At 32.7% G+C, this 16027-nt stretch overlaps 1 protein-coding gene across 1 annotated transcript in view; it reads left to right on the forward strand.

The window, feature by feature from the left end:
* The first annotated feature begins 401 nt into the window (after positions 1-401).
* Positions 402-16027, forward strand: part of LOC126736988 (rho GTPase-activating protein 20-like) — a 200992-nt gene continuing 185366 nt past the window's right edge. Inside the window, exon 1 of the mRNA XM_050441645.1 lies at positions 402-731. The gene's annotated coding sequence lies outside the window, so the exon portion shown is untranslated. The remainder of the gene's footprint in view (positions 732-16027) is intronic.

The raw sequence follows: 16027 nt of genomic DNA on the forward strand, positions 1-16027 counted from the left end.
AACTGATTCAGAGGAAAGAAATGCATCATTAATATAAGATGTGATAAATGCAATATTGTCATATATGCCCTTTCCCTTACGGAAACCTGTCTGTAACCTAATACCTAATAATAATAGCAATGGCACGTTTCGCCAATATTCAGACCAAATTCCAGCGACGTTAACAGGTTTTCTTACTTCAACTATGGTTATTTGCAAAAATTCCTTTATTCGGGGAATGTCATCTCCTCGCGGCTCGATTTAGTCGCCACATAACGAAATATGTATAACAAACAACGACTGGGACTGAGTGACTACTAACTACTACCTGTTGTTCGTTGGTCGGCGTGGTGAAGTCATGGCAACGCAATGCAACAAGTACCCACCGACCCGCGGTACCACGACGAACCGCCGATTCCCTGAAACATACAACGAGATTTCCGAGTCGGAGTTGATCGTCGCGCGTACGATCGTTTTAGGTTAAGTTTTACGTGTCCGCGCTAGTGTGAGTGTATATGTGTGTGTGTGCCTGTGTGTATGTGAGTAGTACCCGCGTATTATATGTATGTGCTCAAGAACGATACTTTTACTGGATATTTTTATATTAATAATAAACAGGATTTTACCGTTGCGATTGTGAAAAGTTCGGGGTTTTTTGGGAACTACGCAGCGATATTACAGTGTGACTTTTTTGTTAATACATTGCTGCTTAAGGTTTTTTTTTTTATTGGATATTTCAGAGTTTTCATATGGTAAGCATTTTATTGACTTTTTGTCAAGAAATTCCTTTTAATTAAGAATCGACACATAACCTTACTTTATTTAAAACACAACCGCTAATTAATTAATTAATCCATAGTCCAATAAATAATTTCTTCCTTGGCAACCGTCTCTGTCCTACACATTATTGTTATCTGTCTCCTGTCATCTGTTACTTGTCAATTACCATTTGTCAACCTTACCTGTCAAAGTCCTAAGTTTTTTATAGGATATTTCATGGAACATTAGGCATTGAGTATATTCATGCATGTGATAATATATTCTAAGGAATAATATGCACATTACCTTAAGCAAATAAGGTCAAAACACCTTGAAAAGTCATCTGTCATCTATGCCAATGTCTGTCAAATTGTGACAATTTTTTGGGACCTATACAAACTTTTTATTACCAACTGAATATTCAATGGAACATATCGTATGGTAATAATATGTACATAATCTAACTTTAATTAAGTTGTTTAATCCGTTAATTAATTAGTGGACATTTCGTCAAGGAGAGCTGATGCATAAATATCCGCCCAAAAAGTTTCTTACTTACTTTACCGTCGGTGTCACTGAGAAATTATTGAAAAACGTTCAGATATATCCTTCTTTATCTAACACATTGTTATTTACGTAATACTGAATAAAAATGGTCTCTTGAGACCTGTCATCTGTAAATTTAATCTGTCAAATAGCACCTGGAAATTGAAAAAAATTGTTAACTATGTAAAGATCAAAATTCACTAATAATTAAACTGACAGGAATTTAAAGAATGTGTAACTGAACAGCCTGGAATTAAGAAAAATCAGACCACAACAGCCAGAATGGTACGAAGAAGAAGAAAAACTTGATTCGTCGCGTGTCATAGTTGTCATCTGTCAAGTCAATGAGCCGCAAGTGTTTTTAACCTTAAAATGTGCCTTAAGTTAATTCCCGAGCAATAATAGGGAAGCATATAAGGTCTAGCAGTGATAAATCCAACAGTATTTTGACCTTTAGGCAAGCGCAGAAGTAGTTTTACATAAGGGAAATTTGAATAACGATACTGATAGGCCTTAATTGCGCCACAATCCTTATTTTGACAGTTTTGACATTTGAAGAAATAACCATGACACATGACCTGACAAAATGAGGAATGAGGCAATGAGGTTTATTTTATTTGTTAGAAAAGTGGATGTCTGAAAAGTCACGAACAATAATTTAGTTTACTCCCAATTTACATTAAGGGCACTAACCTAACGCGCCAATAACTCTTTTCCCATACACACGTTTAGGTTTAGCTGTAATAAAATATGGTTTTTGCCTTAAATACTGCTAGCACTATTTGATTGTTCCGATAATTCCCGAATATCTCTGTAGTGCAATAATCGATCTTCCTGTGAATATTCAAAATAGGCGCCAGCTTGTAAAACAAATTGCTAAGCAACTGTTGATGAGTAAGGCAGTTATGACATTTACAGATGACAGGTATGACGTTGACATATTAAAGCACAATTCGCATGCCACTGCGAAAGTAATATTGATGCAGTGGGGACTCTGATAATTACGATGACCTTCGCTTCTTTTCTTTTTTATAATTTTATCTTTCTTTATCTAACACGTTGTGATTTATGTAAGACGGTATTCTAAGAAACATAATTTGCTTCTGGTGTGCTCTTCAATTTTTTGTCTAAAATGGCCATTTGACATCTGTCATCTATCAATTATATCTGTCAAATAGTCTTAGAATCTTAGAGCGCCTAACTTAGTGAGTTTTTGAAGTACAAAAATCGTTCTCAATGAAATTATTTGGTAAGAAATGCCTTTTCTTTCCTTTAAACCCGTTTAACAATATTCCAGTTATTTCCTGATATATTCACGAGAAAAGTGAAATTTGTTAAAAAAAATTAGGCAAAGAAAGTACCCCGACTAAAACTGACCTTACTACACAAACTCTTAACCCAAAACTAAGTTTTTATCCTCAACCCTTCCTCAGGAAGCCTGGTATATGAATGTGAAAGAATTATGAAAATATTTGTAGTGGTTATTGAGTTATTTCAAAAGTTGCAAATTCAGTTCCTCTCTGACCTTGTGTGACAAAATTGCCTCTAATTCAAAAAGTTTTTGAGGTACAAAAATAATTTTCATATGAAAATATTGAGGAAGAAATGCCCTTTGTTTTTTTTAGACCCTTCAAAAAAATATTTAAATTATTTCCTGACATATAGACAAGGAAAGTGAAATTTGTTAACAAAAAAGTAGGCAAAAAAGTGCCCCAAACAAAACTGTCCTTACTACCCCAATCTTTCACTCAGAACCATTTTTTATACCTTCAAATCCATCTTCAGGAAATCCTTTATATGAATGTGTAAGAATTATGAAAATACTCGCAGTATTTCTCAAGTTATGCCCAAAAATGTCTGCCAATGAAAAAAATGTTAATGTTGCAATATATGTTTCAAAAGTTGCAAATTCAGTTTCTCTCGGACCTTGTCAGACAAACATGAAGGAAAACCTTATTCATCACGTGTCATAATTGTCATCTGTCAAATTAATGACTCAAGTGCTTTTAACCTTAAAATGTGTCCATCAGGTTAATTTCCTAGCAATAATATATATGTAGTGCAACAATCAATCTTCCTTAAACTAGATATGGCGGATGGGCGCCATCTTGTAAAATCAATTGGAATGCAGTGATTAGCAAGGTATGACGTTGACAGATGACAATTTTTAAGCACCATTCACATGACACTGCGAAAATAATAATAATAATAATAATGCAGTTCTTCGTAGTTGTGTTGGATGGTACAATACAATAATAATAATGATCGGACCTTCGCCTCTCTCTAGAACTTTTTATAATTTTATCATAAAATAATATTTACTTAAGACCGTATTTTTAAGAACATAAATTACTCCTGGCCTTTTGACACAAATGAAAGAAAAACTTAACTGTGTAAAATGGTATTCACTCACTTCCTAACTAATTCTTCAATCATAACCTACCGACAAGAACAAAAAAAATGTATCGAACATGCAAAACAACTGCATATAACTCTCTCATTTCCCTGGAATGTTAATAGAATATCGGATGATTTAAACCAGACAAGTCTTCGCGGCCCTAACGTATTATGATAGATGTGGCGGTTTTTCTTTCTTTCTTTTTTTTTTCCTTTTATCCCGCACCAAACCGCAAAACATCATACGTTTACGGGTTTATGCACGCGTAGTAACGCGATAAGGGTTTTCATGCCAGACGAACCAAATGAACATTGTTTTACTTGGGTTCACTGTGACTGGATTGCTTATTAAAATAATAATCCTTAAATTTTAATATTTGCTTAATCTTTCAGTATAAATTACAGATTATAGCCTAATAACACAAATTTAAACTACAAATCAAATCCTTCTTTAGGCTAAGCACAGATCACAAATACTATAGAGAAATGCGTGTAGCCTAATGAAATTCTGTTGACAGCTTTATTGACATTGTTGACAAAGGTGGGGGCAACCGTCTTGGGTGACGTGTGGCGGGAAATTTAAGCCTGATCTATGGCCTGATATTTAAATTTGAAGTCATTTGCAGAATTACAGAAGTTGATCCGTTAACTGACGAGTGATGAGAGATATATTTAAATAGAACTTTATTTTATTTTAAAATTAGTAAAATACGCTGAGAAATACCCATATTTTATTAAAATTGTTAATTTTAAATGACGGAATAAAAAAATTGCATCCCTAAAATATATTTATTTAACAGATCTACAGGGTGTTTCCTAACTACGGTACGAAACTATACAGGGTGAATCGTTAGGTCGTTTTATGAAAAAAAGTTCCTATGAACGTATGTCGGGAGTTGCTTTGTTTCTGAGGGCGACAGGCCTGGGCGATGAAGGTTCAAAAAAATAACGGTATTTTAAAAATACTATAACTATCCTTAAACTGATTTGGTTGAAATTTGGTGCAGTTATTTGAAGTTATAAGACGCTTATTTAGCTGTAACTAGATTGAAATTATTAGGTCCAGTGGTGTGTCAGTGGGCACCACATGCTTATTGTTGAGAAAAAAACAAGGCCAATAATTAATTGTTTTGCAGCTTTTTATTTATTTTTGTATTTAAGCAACTAAAAATACAACTTTTTCGTATCTTATTTTATTATCTTCATATCTGGCTTTGTTTTCGAGAAAAAAAAGTATCTTTAACTCATTATAAAAATTATCCATGGACGACAACATGAAATAAAAACCAATTAATTCGATAAACAATTTCGACCTTACAGTAAATGAGCAAAATGTCCTCCCTCCAATGCACGACTTTTTGGTCTCTTGTGTCTTGTTTACTATGATAATAAACATTCAACTTCTACGATTTTTATTATCAGATTTTTGAAATACAACAAAATAACAAATACATTGCTTCTTATGACAAATAATTGGCAAGTCCATTCAAGTACCTCCTTTGTACCTACCTGCTTTGGAGACCAGCTGACAGTGATAGAATTGCTATAAGTAAAATTCAGCTGTCAATTAGCGGTGATTCATTACTCCATCATGAGTAATTTTACTAACCATGAAATGACCGACATGCACTTTATTTATGGATTAGCAAATGGAAATGCGGAAGAAGCACGAAGAATTTACCAGGACAGATATCCTAACAGAGTAATTCCATGTGCAAAAACATTTAGAAAACTACATGCAAGAATATGTGAAACTGGGAGTTTTAATAAAAATATGGGTGGTGGAAGAGCAGAAACTATAACAACGCCTGAACTGGAAGAAGCTATACTTGATGCGATAGAAGAAGATCCTTCCAGTAGTATCAGGAAGATTGCACTGCAGCTTGAAGTCAGTTCAAAAACCGTTTGGAAAGTTCTAAAAAGAAACCTCCTGCATCCATATCACATACAGCGTGTACAAGCTCTACTGCCTCGGGATTTTCATCCAAGATTAATGTTTTGCAGGTGGTTGATTCATACGATGGCACACAATAATAATTTCCTACCAAATATTTTATTTACGGACGAGGCAAATTTTTCAAGAGATGCTATTATGAACTTCCACAATGATCATTTTTGGGCCGTCGGAAATCCCCACGTTATTAGAGAAACTTATTTTCAGCAACAATTTTCGCTATACGTTTGGATAGGAATTATTGGTGACTACCTAATTGGCCCATTTTTTTTACCGGCAAGATTAACAGGTGAAACCTACACGGATTTCTTGCAACACCATTTACCCACTTTATTAGAAGAAGTACCCCTACAAGTAAGAGTCAACATGTGGTTTATGCACGACGGGGCTCCAGCTCATTTCAGTGTTCTTGCTCGTCAGCATCTCGACGTCATCTACCCTAATTGCTAGATTGGACGTGCAGGACCTCAAAATTGGCCGGCTCGCAGTCCTGATATGAATCCCCTGGATTACTATTTATGGCGCCATCTGAAGGCTCTTGTTTATAAAACTCCTGTTCTAGATGTGAATGACTTGAGGAATCGGATAATTGTCAATTGCAATATCATAAGGGATACTCTAGGTATTTTTGAGCGTGTCAGACACTCAATGACAAATCGTTTGCAGTCGTGTATTTTATCAGAAGGTGGGCATTTTGCTCATTTACTTTAAGGTCAAAATTGTTTATCGAATCAATTGGCTTTTATTTCATGTTGTCCATGTATAATTTTTAGAATGAGTTAAAGATACTTAAGCATTTTTTTTTTCGAAAACAAAGCCAGATATGAAGATAATATAAGATACGAAAAAGTTGTATTTTTAGTTGCTTAAATACAAAAATAAATAAAAAGCTGCAAAACAATTATTGGCCTTGTTTTTTTCTCAACAATAAGCATGTGGTGCCCACTGACACGCCACTGGACCTAATAATTTCAATCTAGTTACAGCTAAATAAGCGTCTTATAACTTCAAATAACTGCACCAAATTTTAACCAAATCGGTTTAAGGATAGTTATAGTATTTTTAAAATACCGTTATTTTTTTGAACCTTCATCGCCCTGTATCTCAGAAACAAAGCAACTCCCGACATACGTTCATAGGAACTTTTTTTCATAAAACGACCTAACCATTCACCCTGTATAGTTTCGTACCGTAGTTAGGAAACACCCTGTATATATTTATTGAAATTAAGTTAGAAAACTTGTCACCTGTCAACGATATAATTGTCATTCGCCAACGTCAACTGTCAACAACACCTGTCAAGTGTCGCATCTTTGCTAGCGATAAATGCGCATAACCTTTTATAACAAAAAAAACAAGACGTAGGTGGCGTTTTTTCAGGAGTAGGGTATTACCGTTGATTGAATATTTGAAAATATTCAATCAACGGTATTACTTATTAGCTTTGTTTGATGATTAGAGTTGTAAATAAATTTTTCTTCATTAAAACCCCGCGTAGCAAATCCACAGTGTTTTATTGTTGGCACAGATTACGACCTAAAGGAATACTACCGACAAAAAGTACATACATACATCAAGTGGTCCTTATTTATTGGCCTTAATACCAGAGCGCGTCCGGACCGCACCTAATTCGGACCTTATGAAAATTAGTGTTTGATGCCCGGCCCCTCGATTATCTGCGCTCTCTTTTTAACCGTATTCCTAATGACTGCACTCTTTTGTTGTAAAAGAAAAGAAGAGGTTAGATCGGTCGTAAGGTATGACGTGACCCCTATAGAATCCATTGTACCGATACCATTTTTTGAAACCGCGCGATGATTCATTCACCCTTCTGCTTGCTGACGACGGTTCTTCGAATAATTTCGTATTATAGCCGGACCCAGTACAACCGATGACCCCGCTGACGTTTGTAGGACTTTTATTCAAAATTTATAGATGTACTTAACAATAATTAAGTACCCGAGAAGCAATGTGCAATATAAAGATTAACTCTATTAAATTCATTAAATACCCAAATAAAGAACAATATATATATATATATATAATTTAAATAAATATTAAATACCTAAATATAAAATTTAAAAAATTCCAAAAAATAAATAATTTAAGGCCTAAATTACGCGTTGAAGGTTAATTAATGTAAAAGATATTTCTTAAACTTTGATTTAAATGACTTTTGATCTAAAGTTGACAATTCAGTTGGTAGGTTATTGTAGAGTTTCCGCCATTATAATCATTTTGAGTGATACAAAATGGCGACCGTAATAAATTCCACTTTTCTCGCTAGATTATTGCCGAGGTAAAATGTGAAAATTTCCTTCCGAAGATCTGCCTATACGGAGGTGCGCTTCTGTGGTGAAAGTGATGTCGTTTCGAACTCGTGATTATTAAATTAATATAAGTAGGCTTAAAAATTGCTAGTATGGGTATAAAGTGATGTTTTCCGGGTAAAATTTGACAAATTAAGGGAGAGATCCAGACACTATTAAGAAAATGATGAGATTATCTTAGATATTATAGATCTTATATATCCCCATCTTAGGCCTGGAAAAGTGTTTCTCCCTCTTAATTGGTCAGATTATACCCGAAAAACATCACTTTATTCCCATACTCTTCTAATTCTGAAACTGAGATAAGGATATATACAGGGTGTCCCATTAGTGCGATAACGGACGATAGCTCCTTATACAGTGATACAAAAAAAAATTTTTTTATTCAAAGTTACTTTACTGTCTAAGGTGCATAACATAAAAATATGTTTGGATATACAGGGTGATTCATAAATGTGATATGATACACAACTTTTTTAATTTAAATGGAACACCCTATATTTTATTGCATTTTTGGATTGCTTTAAAAATACTGCATACCTTTTATCAAGTATCGTCTATACCAAAACTTACCCGTTTGTGAGATATTTAATATTTTATCAAAAAATCAACGTTTGCACTCTCCACAAAAACAAAAATAATTCACTCATTTGGGATCCTACAAGCCAAATCTTTTGTAGGTTGTTAGTGCATAGGTACACTTACTTTATGGTCCTATGAGAATTTGATAATATTCTACAGGGTGTTCGCAATACTCTCTCCAAAACCACAAAATGTAAACAACCATATTTTATTTTTTTCAAATGGAATGACCCATGTTTTTTTATCGTAAAATGTTCACAATGTGATAAGCTTTCTTTTTTGTTAAGCATGTCTTATACCTATTTGTAATAGTTATTGAGTTTTTTTACACTGTTTCCTAATTTCGCCCTTAAAATTCACGATAGTCGCATTTTAATTTAAAAGAAGTTTGCTTAATTGGCCATGGAAATAACAATTGCACAAAAATCAAGCAATTACTTTGACAGAAGATTTAGTGTTGTCAGTTTATCACTAAAGCGAAACATTTTTGCATTAAAAATTAATTTTTCGAAAGAGGATATGGTGAAAATGATTTACTGTTTCAACTGTTTGGATGCAATTGAGGTAACTTTACTGTTTAGTGGCAAGCACAGTTAGATAATTCAAAAATTCACTGTTAACAGAATCACATGTTTTTATGTAGGTACCTACAGATTATGCAAGAATTATCTGATAAAGATTTTGCTAAACGTTTAAAGACGTTTGAAAAAAACAATTTATTAAACCTTAAACTTTAAAAATTGTAAACGGAACGGATTGAAAAGCATTTTTAAATTTGGCATTTTTGTAAATTACAACAAATTTAATGATACCAAAATGTACAGAAAAGAAATTTTGTTTATAATTTACCAAATAATAAAATCTTAAAACTAATCGAAAAATCAACAAAAAAATATTCTTTAAATAAAAAAAATTAAAATTGTGAACAATAACAACAACAAATGACTCAACCAAAAAGGTATGTACATTAAACTATAAATAATGTTCTATATGTCCACCCTGGTATTGATCACACAAACGAATTCGTTTAACAAAAGAACTGCTTACTTTCTGTAACATTTCTCTAGTTACTTCTTGAAAAACATTCCTAATTCTTTGCTTCATGTCGTTTTTGGTGGTAACAGGCCTTTGATAAACCCGATTTTTCACAAACCCCCACAAGAAAAAATCGAGTTTTGTAAGGTCAGGAGATCTGGGCGGCCAAGCAACTGGTCCTCTCCTGCCAATCCATTTATTTCGAAAATTGTCATTTAGATGGGCCCTCACAACACGGCTAAAATGAGGAGGCGCTCCATCTAATTGTAGCCACATTCGTCTTACTGTTTGTAACGGTAAATCATCCAGCTCTTCTTCGAATTCATTTTGCAAAAAATGTAGAAAGTTCTGACCATTCACTGCCCCATCAAAGAAATATGGTCCAAGAAGCTTTGTCCCAATGATACCAGCCCATACATTAAGTGACCATCTATGTTGATGATCCAGTGGTATCACATGCCTTGGATTTACATCGTTGTAATAATGAAAGTTGTGTCGGTTTACAAATGCATTTTTATGGAATGTCGCTTCATCAGTGAACAACACAAAGTCATAAAAGTCCTGTTGCAGTTGGATTTGATGCAAAGCCCAGCGGCAAAAGTTTCGGCGATTAGCAGAATCTTGATCGCTTAATTCTTGTACAAGCTGTACGTGATATGGATGAAATTTATGTTTCCGGGTAATTCTATTAACAGTGGATTTTTTAATGTCCAACTGCCTTTCAATTTGCCTACAAGAGACATGCGGATTTTCTACTAGGGCTTGCATAACAAGCATTTCATTTTGTGGATTTGTCCCTGTTTTTTGTCTTTGTGACATTTCATAATTTAAATTTCCAGTTCTTTCAAATCTCTCCTTTAGTCTTTCAAATGCCAATCGATTTGGATGTCGTTCCGCATCCGGCTATCTCTGTGCATAAACTCTGCTTACCAGATAACAAGTTTTCTCACTTGCACCCAAACAGTAAATCATTTTCACCATATCCTCTTTCGAAAAATTCATTTTTAATGCAAAAATGTTTCGCTTTAGTGATAAACTGACAACACTAAATCTTCTGTCAAAGTAATTGCTTGATTTTTGTGCAATTGTTATTTCCATGGCCAATTAAGCAAACTTCTTTTAAATTAAAACGCGACTATTGTGGATTTTAAGGGCGAAATTAGGAAAAAGTGTAAAAAACTCGATAACTATTACAGAGAGGTATAGGACATGCTTAATAAAAAAGAAAGATTATCACATTGTGAACATTCTAAGATAAAAAAATATGGGTCATTCCATTTGAAAAAAATAAGATATGGTTGTTTACATTTTTTGGCTTTGGATAGAGTATTGCGAACACCCTGTAGAATATTATTAAATTCCCATAGGACCATAAAGTAAGTATAAGTATGCACTAACAACCTACAAAAGATTTGGCTTGTAGGATCCTAAATGAGTGAATTATTTTTGTTTTTGTGGAGACGTGCAAACGTCGATTTTTTGATAAAATATTAAATATCTCATAAACGGGTCAGTTTTGGTATAGACGATGCTTGATAAAAGGTATGCAGATTTTTTAAAACAATCCAAAAATGCAATAAAATATAGGGTGTTCCATTTCAATTAAAAAAGTTGTGTATCATATCACATTTATGAATCACCCTGTATATCCAAACATATTTTTATGTTATGCACCTTAGACAGTAAAGTAACTTTGTATAAAAAAAAAATTTTTTTGTATCACTGTATAAGGAGCTATCGTCCGTTATCGCACTAATGGGACACCCTGTATAAATGAGAATTCGACTTTTCCACCTTTTTCTATATCATCGCATCATTTTCTTAATATAGTATCTGTATCGCCTGCAAATATAATTTTTTTTCCCTGTCTTTGTCAAATTAGCCCCGTTATCCATAAAATAACAAAAATTCTATTAACGAACCCAACCCAATAAAATAAACAATATCTCTTTGTTATTGGCCTCACACAATTACAGAATCACGTTTTGTTTATTTACCGATACAGAATGATTTATTTACTATCGGACCGTAAAAAAAAAATGAATAAAATACAACGAGAAGCAAATTAGCAAAAGCTCGTTGAAGTCGCGTGGGTAGTCGGCGCAAAAATCCGAGATACCGATACGACCAAACAAGAGAAGCGAAAAAAAAAAGGTAAATATATATATACGTCGTTAACGGTTCCCAAATTCCTTTGGTACTTTTGCTCGAACATTGAACACGATCAGTTTGGTACTGATAATCTTTCAGCCTGAATATTTATTGCTTAGGAGTATATATAAACCTGAAGAATATTTTAGCAGAAGTAGGTACTCTTGTAATTGCAGAACAAGACTTGATATTAATAACAGACACATCGGATCCCGATAAACTAATGAATATTTTAAGAAGTTTAGAAAGCATGCTTTGAAAACATAAATAATTAAATTACAAATGCTATCAGAACCTTATTGCCCAATCTATAATTTATAATGAGTTAATAAAACACATCAACAGTCTTAGAAAATAAAAGTTCTCCAAGTTTTGACGGTATATCGGCTGACATGCAGAAATCCTATAGAACCACTTTTTCATATAATAAATCAAATCTATAAAACTGGAATCTTTAGAACATTATGGCGTAAGAGGAACTGCAATAACACTAATGACAAATAAGTTAAAAAACTGTTAAAATAAATAATGTTTTAAGCTAGCAAGAAGAACAACAAATAGGAGTTCCATTATGGCACAGACTGGGACCAAACCAAACAATATGGATCTTAATCAAGTGAAAAATTGATTGAAAATATTTGCCTAAATGTTAAGTTTGAAAACCCGTAAATAGACCCAACTTTTTACAATTCTCTATGGATAAATATAATCAGATCAAGGAAACAGTTCATTTAAGAAATCAATAAGCAAACAGACTTAAAAAATGGATTTATTAATTTTATATAGTGAGGACTTATAATCTATAATCTATAAATCATTAACTGAGTCAATCCCAAGATACGGTATTTCAATATGGAGAAGATTGTATAACAATTCTTTACACAAACTAAATATTGTACATACATAAATATATGTTCAACAAATCAGGACTTTTCCTAACAGATGAAGTATTAACAGAGCAAATAACGAATATAAGGATACCATGCATTACAACAATGTGTTCATACATTCAAGTTAAACCTTATATGAAAATTAGTATTAATCATATCCACAATATAAGATCAAGGGCTTAAGTGTTCCTAGTAGTTTAAAAAATACAAATTTAATTTTTTTTTATGTAGTTTGCACTAAAAACTTGCCTGTTGTAATAAAGGAAATGAAAAATAAATCGACATTTAAAAAAGAGTGTAATAAACTATCTTGCCACATTTTTCTGAAGATATTCAATGCTACACACAAATTTTTGTTCATTCTTATTATTATGCAGTATAGGTCTTTAGCAAATTTTTTTGGTGAAAGACAAACGTAGAATTTGTCACAATAGTTTAAGGTTAATTAAGTAACATAACATAAATTTTGAATTTATGATCTTAATTTGGATAATTGTGGTACTGATTTCTCCAAATAAATAAATAAATAAATTCCAGTTTTTTTAATTTTTTGACGAGTGGGGTCTAATGAAAACGTGAAGGTGACCACTGATATACAAAAGAATATTCCTTGCAAATGTTCAAGGTTCGCATCAATTTAAGCAAAAGTTTTTGAAATAAACACATTTTCATGCAGTGGTTTCACTCACTTCAAATTCCGATAATAGGAAAACGATTTTTATTACTGTAGTGAAATAAAAAGCATAATATTCAGAAGCATATTTTTTGCAAATATTGTTAAAGGCCCAGATTAATTGAATTGAATTGTCGAAACAGTGGGCTGCCAAGGCAGTTGTGCATATAGGTCTCCTGATGGACCCGTCAACTAGAGCCCAACGACCTTAGAAAAACCGATAAGGCTCTCTGGTCTGAAGGACTTATGTAGAGTTTTTCTATTCATATTTATATTTAATTAGGTTTTTATGATGCGTATATATTTTAGATGAAGAAAAGTGCAATATGCATTAAAAACATTTAATAAGAAGATATTTTAGCTATTATTAGTAAATGGATTATTGTTTTTTTTTAATATTTACAGCGTGTGATCAATTATTATTTTAAAAATATTTTATAAATAATTGCCAAATTTGGTTTTTATAGCAAATTATCTCTTTTATTGACGAAATTTGTTAATCATTTGGTTTAGCGGTACGTGTAAGCGCAATGTATGAATTATTTAATTATTATTGTTAGTTAAATATTAAACATGGGGTTATACGAAATTGAATTGGTGTGTGAAGCTGATAAATTAATTGGTTAATAGGTGGATGAGCGGATAAACAAAAAAGTTAAAAAATAAAAATAAATGGCAATTGATTTTTTAACAATATACAGTGAACAAAATTCGCATTTTTACATATCTCTATGTCATAATTCTAATATTTGAAACCTGCACCAAAACCTTACAAAAAATATACTTAGTTATATTATACTGATTATACAACACAAAATACCATATAAAATACCACATTCTATTTTTGTTAACTTCACAGCTATACAAACAAAAAAATAGCTACAATTCAAATATTATCTAGCCATTAAATACACAAAGAAATCTAGCTTATTTTTTATTTAGATAGTACATTTGTTTTTCAATTTTTCTTTTCTTTTCAATGCCCTGAGAATTTTCTTCCTCCACCTCTTTATTTTTAAATTTGTTGATTACAGCCATAAATCTGGAAAATGCATTTTTATCTAAACTTCTACCACAGCTACAAATTTCTTGCATCCTCCTGATAATTGATTTGGCTTGTTGTGGGTTGATCAACAAACAAAACATTATCCTCTTCCTCTTCACTCACAGTTGGGGAACCTACAACAAACTCGCTCCTGTGCTCAAAAATGGCTACAGCATGTATATGCTTACAAAGTACTGATGTTTTGACAGAATTTTCTGGACACTCACATCTGTATTTATGAAAACATATTTTATAGATGTTACAGTTTGTCAATATTATACTTGCTTATCAAATATGCAAGGTCTCCTCTTGTTAGTAGGTTTAGTCTTTGTATTGTGTTGTTCTGAATTTTCCTAGCATCTTGAATTATCTTTTCATTTGTCACTCCTGCAGTCAATTGCCCAACTACAATATTTTCTTCAGCCTTGGACAACCGTTTTGTTCTTAACTCATCTGCATGTCCTACATGAGTTTCCACAAATTTCACAGCAACTAATCCTATAGGTATTAAAATTATGAATGAATGTAACTACCTATATAAAAAATAATAAAAGATTACTACCGCTTGTTAAAACTTTTACTAAAATCCTTGAGGGACATGTTCTTGGAATGCGAAAGCTTCCCCCAGACTTCTCACTTCTCACTTTGCATGCGCTATTAAATCCTAAAAGTAAATACAACAAAACATACTTATTATCTAAACATACATGTTTGATAATGATAACTAAGACTTTGTACAACCTCTGATATCGCTCTTGTTGCAATTGAAAAAAATATGGTGTTCTTCCCCATTCTTAAACTTGTTTCGGATCTGACAAGCATAATCTACTTCCCTATTATCTTGTGCCCTCCAAGATGTGAATTCTTCAAAATTCCTAAAATTTAAAATTGATTCTTTGACAGTTATATGGTGAATATCAAGCAAATGTTTGTTTAAACAGTTAAAATATGAAAATGTCTGGATATCATTAGTACACATTGGACATATAATGTGTTTTATTTGTTCCTTCCCAACAAATTCAGGGTGAAACTGTTTCCAATGCCTGTTTCTGGTAGATGTGCTTGAAAATTCCTTATCACAAACTTCACAGATTGCATTTTGTTGACTACAAAATAAATAATTATTCAAATTAAAACTAAAAAAATTACGCAGTCCTCATTGCCTCGAATTGCTCAACGAGGTCCAGAGGCGGAAGGCTCGGCAGAGTCTCAAGCGCTCTTGCTTCTGAAATATTCGCATTTTTAAGCAGCGGTGTCCGAGAGCAATTTGTGGACCTTTGAAGTGACCACCCACTTCAAACTCCAATATTAGAAAAACTATTTGAGCTAATGTATTGGAACAAAAAGGATAGTTTTCAGAATAATATTTTCTGCAATTATTGTTTCAGGTTCAAATCAATTTAAGTAAAAGTTTCTGAAATTTAAGCAGCGGTGTCCAAGAGCAACGACTGATCATCAAAGTGACCGATCACTTCAAACTGTGATATTTGAAAAACTGTTTGGGCTATTGTAATGAAACAAAAAGCACGCTATGCAGAAGAATATTGTTTGCAAAATGTTTGTTATGGTTGAAATCAATTTAATCAAACGTTTCTGAAATAGACGCGTTTTTAAGCAGTGATTTCCGAGAGCAATCATTGACGTTAGAGGTGACCGCTTAATTCAAACTCCAATAACTGGAAAATT

Source organism: Anthonomus grandis, chromosome 6 (genome assembly GCF_022605725.1).
Source record: "Anthonomus grandis grandis chromosome 6, icAntGran1.3, whole genome shotgun sequence".
Taxonomy (NCBI): Eukaryota; Metazoa; Arthropoda; class Insecta; order Coleoptera; family Curculionidae; genus Anthonomus; species Anthonomus grandis.